This window comes from Echinops telfairi, unplaced genomic scaffold (assembly GCF_000313985.2).
Source record: "Echinops telfairi isolate 266 unplaced genomic scaffold, ASM31398v2 ScPeMD7_6273;HRSCAF=7185, whole genome shotgun sequence".
Classification (NCBI taxonomy): Eukaryota; Metazoa; Chordata; class Mammalia; order Afrosoricida; family Tenrecidae; genus Echinops; species Echinops telfairi.
In genome coordinates, this window is record NW_022110173.1 from 3,708,864 (window position 1) to 3,714,640 (window position 5,777).

Sequence of the window (5,777 nt, forward strand, 5' to 3'; positions counted from 1 at the left end):
GGCATGAGTGGGGCAACCCCTGTCCCTGTGTGACTCCCTGACGTTTTGAGTGGGTGAGCACCCAGGGGAGGAGCCTTTTCGGACTCCACGTACACACTTACAGGCCAGTGGTGGCCCTTCCGTCCTTCCTTCTCTGTTAAACCCCAATGCTAACCTCTTGGTGTTAGCCTTCCAGATGCCGAAAAACCCAAACCCTCTTTCAAGCCCATGAGGATGCATAGCAACCCCCTGTGGTTTCCGAGACCCTAACTATGGGTGGGAGTAGAAAGCCCAGTCTTTCTCCCGCAGCATCCCAGCACTTAGCCCTTCCATCCAGGGCTCCTCAGCCTTCCAGATTAGTGAACACTCAACGTTGAAGCTCTCGCTCACCTAAGAAGGAAAGCCCTGCGCTAACAGAAGTTATACTTCTCTGGGTTATACCTCATGACTGGAGAAGGGCTTTGGTGGACCACTTAGTTAAGATTTGGGCTGCCAACCTTGGGACAGGCGTGAGGCAGTGTGCTCCGGTAAAAATGGACAGCCTTGGAAACCCAGTGGAGCGGCTCGACTCTGCTCTATAAGGTCGCTACAAATCAACCAACTTGATCGCCGTAGGTTTATCCTGCCCTAAATACACAGGCCTTTATCCTGCCTTGAATACACAGGCGTTCTTGAGTCTGTAAATGCACACGCCAATGCTCGTGAAGACGTCCATGGTCACTAAGCAGGAAGGTACTCGATGCTGGGGGAGGCCTGAACACCGCAAGAGGGTCCCGAAGGAGAGCAGCGAGGGGTTGTGGAGTCTGAGGAGGCTTCATGGAGGAAGGTCGTCTTGATATGGTTTGAATTCTGGGTGTTGACTAGGGAGGAAGTTGCTTCCTGATCATACTGTTGTCATTGGGTGAAATCTTAAAGCTACTCCCTCATATAGTAACTACTTATGAGGCACCTACTGTGTGCCCGGCGCTGTGGCAGGCACTAGGAATGCTACTGTTGGGCAAGACCAGGGAGGCCTGTATTCCCGGGAAGTATCTTCCCAGTGGGAGAGAAAAGCCTTGAAGTGAGAACAACTCAAAAGAAAGATCCTGCAGGTAGCAGTTAATGACCTGAAGCTCACAGCTAAGGGGCCCAGACTACCTTGATGGTGTGCTCCATACTGACCTCTTTGAAGAGGCAACATTTGGCCCAAACTTGAATGATTCAAAGGAACCAACCAGACCGACTGCCATCAAGTCGATTACAACTCATGACAACATAACACAATTCCCTGTGCTCCATACGGGTTTCATACACTTGACTTTGGGGAAGTAGACCACCAAAGCTTTCGTTCCCAAATACCTCTCAGTGGTTTCCAGTCCCCAGCCAAGTAGCAGCCAAGCACATTAACCATTTGCCCCACCTAGAGATTCCTTCAAAGGCCCAAAATGCAGAAATCAGCAGCAGGGGCTTCCCTGGGGGAGGGACGAGGATGTGCAGAGACTCTGAGGAGCATTACTCTTAGGAACAAGGGAATCCAAAGGAAGGCATGTGCCTGGAACAGAGAGAATGTGGGAGGGAGGGTGCTAGATGAGATAAGACAACAGACGAGAGCAGAGCCCCCAAGACCGCATGAGGGGTGTGGAGGGCCACTGCAAGATCTCAGACATGATCTGACTCCAACTGACCTTGGGAGAGATCCGTCCGCTGCCATGTGAAGAGAGCGCGATGGATGAGCAAGAAAGGGACAGTTAGGAGACTAGCCCATAGTGCCCCTGAGCAGTGACGACCTTCAAGCCAAGGGCAGTGGTGGAGATCGAGAGAAAGGGCTGGATAGGAGCACTTTTACAGGTAGGGCCAATGGGACTTAGTAACGATTAGCTAATAGGGAGAAAGAAAGAGGAGTGCAGGGTAACATGGTTTCCCAGGGTTGCTTAATAAGGTACCACACAGTGGGGACTTCAACAGACATTGATTTTACACAGCTCTGGAGCCTAGATGTACAATTCCAGGTGTGGATAGGGCCGGGCGCTCTCTCTGCCAGCTCTAGGGCACGATCCCTCCTGGTCTCTCTAAGCTTGTGTGTGGTTGCTATTAGGTGCTGTTGGGTTGTTCCTGGCCCAGCACCTCTAAGTGCAACAGAAGGAAACACCACCTGATCCTGCCCCATGGGTCTTATATTGGGGCCCAGTGTTGCCGCCACGGTGTCCATCCATCTCCCTGAGGCCCTCCTGTTTCGCTGCCTCTCCACTTGACCAACCCCAGTGTCCTTCTCCAGGGACTGGTCTCTCCTGGCAACATGTCCAAAGTGCATGAGACAAAGTCTCACCCTCCTTGCTTCTAGGAAACATTCTGGTTGTACTTCTTCCTAGGAGCCAGATCTTGTGCCGGTTGGAAATAGATGGTGTAGGGAGGTGCTGCTTATGAACCTGCCATGCCTTTACTCGCTCTCTCTTCTTCTGGTCCACATGAAGCCAGGTGGTGCAGACACACACACACAAGCCTGGCCCAGAAAGCAGCAGTTAATCAAGCAAGAAGCATTAGGGATCTTTTGCTGGCGGACAGCAGAATATAGGCATAAATCAGATTCCTTCCCTTGGGTAATTAGAGCTGACCAGCGAGGCAATGATATTTTCAGCAGAAGAGAGCATGAGATGAAAACGTGTGTGCATGCCAAGGGCTGACAGCGTGTTGACACCCACCCAGACCTGCAGTGCACACACAAGGTGAAGTCTTCTCCGTGGAAGAGAAGGAGTAAAGTCAGAGTGGGCCTACATACTGGTATTTGTAGTTGAATTGGAAAAGATCTTACATCCCCGGCTAGGGTGTTTGCGTTCTTTTCTGATAGACTTTTGCACATTAGGACACAACATTTTACGACGTGTGTCCAGAGCAATTTTATAGTAGGCAACTGATGTTTCTTTTAATCATTTCTGTTTTAAGAAAACCATATATACTCGCTCAATAGTTTGCTAAGTGCCGGGCGACAAATCTGGGGTGCTCGTTCCATGGCATTCACCGCCCTCTCTCTGTCTGTGCCAGTGGCTCTCAATCTGGGGGTCGCCTCTCACAGGGGTTGCCTAGGACCACCAGAAAACACACACATTTCACAATATGTAATTACATATTGTTTTGTGATTCATCACTATGCTTTAATGAGGTTCAATTCGTAACAATGAAAATACATCCTGCCTATCAGATATTTATAGGACGATTCATAACAGTAGCAAAATAACAGTTCTGAAGTAGCAACGAAAATAATTTTATGGTGGGCAGTTATGAAAGGGTTGCGGTCTTAGGAAGGTTAAGAACCACTGGACTAGGAAATTGTGAATTGATTTCCGTTCCCAGAGGGAGAACCACGTGGGTCTATTCAGACATACCCAATAGCAATGGGTGCTCAGCCGAGAATGACTACCGACCTTTCAGGCTTCAAGGAAATGATTTCTGAAAGACCAACACAGATTTGTAAAGGGACAGAAATTGACAGCACAGATGCATAGCATGTAGTATGACGTTTAAGAGGGAAGCGAATAGATTAGGAACAGTCAGATAAAATTCCGACTTAGGGACTGACAGTTCCCCAATGCCTGTAGACTCCCGTTCCCCAATGCCTGTAGACTCCCGATCCCCAATGCCTGTAGACTCCCGATCCCCAATGCCTGTAGACCCCCGATCCCCAATGCCTGTAGACCCCCGATCCCCAATGCCTGTAGACCCCCGATCCCCAATGCCTGTAGACTCCCGATCTCCAATGCCTGTAGACTCCCATTCCCCAATGCCTGTAGACTCCTTTTGGGATGTTTATTCTCTGTTCCTAGGTTTGGAGAAAGCATGGTAAGTCAGAAACTGCTGTGCTGCGGAGTGGCCCCTTTTCAGGACAGCGGTTCTCTAACATTCACGAGCAAAGCATACCTTGTTCCATTGTGCTTCTCAGACATTGACTTCCCCACACCTCCCCCCCCCCCTTATTTTACATACCTGGAAGGCTTGTGGCAACCATGCATGGAGCCAAGTTTATCAGCACCATTTTCCCAACATCCTGTGCTCACTTCTCGTCTCTGTGTCCCATTTTGGTCATTCTCACAGTATTTCTAGCTTCTTTATCCTGCTGTGTACACTTCAGAGACGACTACATAGTGTAAACATAAATGTCACATGTACCGAGAAATCAAAACATGCGTGTAGCTCGATGTCCACGTTATTGTGGCGGGGTGGACTGAACTCAGAGTACCTCCTAGGTTTGCCTGCATTGTGGAATGCTCCACCTGTTGTCATGGGGACACTGGTGCCTGGTGCATCCGATACTCTTCACCCAGGTGGTCTTGCTCATGGCGAATAAACACAGAGCCATTTGTAAACATCCCATGTAGACGAAGGAGCCCTGAAGGCGTTTGGTTACTCGTTGGGCCGTGGGCCTCAAGGAGAGCAGTTGGAAACCACCAGCCGCCCTGCGGCAGAGAGAGGAGGCTTTCTAGCCCCTTACGGGGGTACAGTTGTGGAAATCCACAGAGGCAGTTCTGCTCTGTCAGCGAGGGCCGTGATGAGTCAGGATCAACTCAATGGCAGTGAGTTTGGTTTCTGGTTTTTGGTTTAGTACTGGCAAGACTTGGCTGAGGTTGAGGACGAGCAGCCATGGTTCTTGCCTTCACGAGGCTTAAAGTGCACTGACAGGCAGGGGCAGACATCCAGAGCAGGGCAGGGTGGGAAGGCTGAGGATGCAAATCCTTCATTGGGCATTTTCTTGTTTCTGGCTCAAGTACAAAACCTAGGATGCATGGAAATCGTCAGGACTGTGTCCCCCTCAGAATCGACACTGGAATCCTAACCCTCGTCCCTGGAAATGGGCCTTTGTTTGGGGAAAGAGAGCTTTTCTTTGCAGCCGTTATCATTTAGATAGACGAGATCCCACCCGCGAAGCGTGGGCTCTAATCCTCTAGTGTCTTACCAGAAAGGGTCCCGCAGACACACAGTCACACACAGAGGGGAAGAGACCATGTGAAGATGCAGCTACAAGACCAGGGAAAGCCAAGCAATGGCTGAGGCTACAGAAGCATTGAATTACAATACTGGCAAAGAATGTTGGAAATATCATGGACTGCCGACAGAGCAGGCACACCTCAGGACAAGGCCCTTCCTCAGGAAGCTCACGCTCGGGCAGAAGTTCAGTCATCCGGAGGAAGTGCCACCACGTGGCAGACATGCTTTCTTCTGCCGGAAGTTTTCGGCATGTAGGATGATGAGATACATTTGAAACCACGTGCCTTTGGTGCTGCCTCAGACCACAGGAAGGTCATCTTGCGAGCCCAGGGGAGGGGTGCTGCCTGGGGCCAGCCCTGGTAGCTCGGCAGAGAGGGGGCAGCAGGGCTGTGGAAGCAGAGAGAGCGCATAGGACAGGAGAGAACTTAGATCGCAAGCTTTATTTCCCACGGTGGCCATAACAAAGTACTGGGTGGCAGGTGACAGGAAGGGGCTGTTTCACAATTCGGAGGCTTGATTTCTAAAATCAAAGATCTGCAGGGGCAGGCTCCTTCTGACTCTGGGGGGAAATCCCTCGTTGCATCTTCCAAACTCCTGTTGGCTTCCAGAATCCCCTGACTGGGAGCTGCATCTCTCCAATCTCCGTCTCCCTCACCGTCACAGGGAACCTCTCCTTTTCTTCTAAGAACACCAGTCACTGGATGTCAGGTCCACCCTAAGCCTAGATGACCTCATTTTAATGTAACTAATTGTGTTAGTCTGGGTTGACTTGAGAAACAAATCCATATGTGTACAAGAAAGAGCTTTATATAAAGAGCAAAGGAGCTGATTTCAATTGGTTG

General features: G+C 50.2%; 1 protein-coding gene across 1 annotated transcript in view; it reads left to right on the forward strand.

Moving 5' to 3' along the window:
- The window catches only part of CACNA1C (calcium voltage-gated channel subunit alpha1 C), an 865,289-nt gene that overhangs the window by 736,999 nt on the left and 122,513 nt on the right, over positions 1-5,777 (forward strand). The gene's annotated exons all lie outside the window — the stretch shown is intronic.